General features: G+C 45.7%; 1 protein-coding gene across 3 annotated transcripts in view; it reads left to right on the top strand.

The window, feature by feature from the left end:
* znf385a (zinc finger protein 385A) overlaps window positions 1–1,333 on the top strand; it is a 107,252-nt gene that overhangs the window by 103,397 nt on the left and 2,522 nt on the right. The window lies entirely within an intron of this gene.

Raw genomic sequence — 1,333 nt, 5'->3', positions numbered from 1 at the left:
CCCCCGACCTCCCCCACTCCCCATGTTCTCCTGCTGTAACCTCTAACTCACTTCTCAAAGCTCAAAGATTTGTTAGAACAAGTTAAAGTCTGCGCCCCAAATGGCACCCTTCCCCTTATATAGTGCTCTACTTTTGACCAGGGCCCATAGGGAATAGGGTGCCATTTGGGACGTACATAKACCTCTCAGTCYGACTCAGTGCAACCAGACTGCTTGGGGGTTTGGGATTGGGGGCGGAGGGGGGAGGACAGCGGGGGAGGAAGGAGTGGAGGCAGGGAGAGGGTAGGACTGTCCTACCCCCGCAGAGGGTAGGACATGACTGGAATTTTTTCAACCAAGAGCAAAACATGCAATTAATTATAGGGACTATTTTGGCACAACGTCGTCAGTGCTGTCTGTCTGTGTAATCCTAACCATTCAAAAAATGTGAACACTCATATTTCTGCTCATGAGAGGCAGCTCACAGAACATACTGCACCATGCTCTTCCATTCTTTCAAGACCTAAAGCAGTTGACCTGGCTACGCACGAGTCGACTAAATTTATAGATGTTGTTCTAGACAGTTGACCCCTGTAAGACATTCTTACAACCACCCACATGACCTCTCAGTCAAGCTAACCCTGACCCAGAACATTGAATTAGCTACCCTAACAGAACAGAGAGATCTAAAGATGTGTTTCAGTTCAGTGCCAACGTCAACGCTAACACTGCAGAGATTCTGAAAAACACCATCTTAAGTTACTTCCATAACTAACACTTCTGTAGACGACCGGCGTTACCTTATCACTGTGGCCCTCTAGTGGTGAATATATTACACTACACCTCCCAGTCCCATTCCACTAACTGAACGTGTGCTGAGTTAGAGATGATGATGATACGTTCCAGAGAGTCCATTAGGCTGGCTCTCTCGTCATATTCTCCTTCACCATATGCTGTTCTGTGGTATGAGGGAAAGGATTCCAGATATACATGGGTGATGAGCTCTAGCAATTGAGATGGGGTTAGCATGAGCCATATAAGAGTTCAGCATAGCGTACATGTTAGTGTTTTTGGGGGTGATGTCATCCTGAACTAAAGACTTATTTTTGTGTCTTGACCAATCCTTTATGGGATCGTTAGACACCATTTTCTTTATGTCTGTGTGTTGTGTGTTGTTGTGTGTGTGTGTGTGTGTGGTGTGTTGTGTGTGTGTGTGTGTGTTGTGTGTGTTTGTGTGGTGTGGGTGTGTTGGTGAATGATGGACTGGAATGATTTTTATTTTGTGCTTTGACCCAAGCTCACGGGATAGTTAGGAGCACATTTGCTTAAGTCAATTAGAAAACTGTGTGTGGTA

This window comes from Salvelinus sp. IW2-2015, linkage group LG17 (genome assembly GCF_002910315.2).
Source record: "Salvelinus sp. IW2-2015 linkage group LG17, ASM291031v2, whole genome shotgun sequence".
NCBI classification, from domain to species: Eukaryota; Metazoa; Chordata; class Actinopteri; order Salmoniformes; family Salmonidae; genus Salvelinus; species Salvelinus sp. IW2-2015.
Note: the sequence above shows the minus strand (reverse complement) of the source record. Positions and strands in the feature narration are given on the sequence as shown.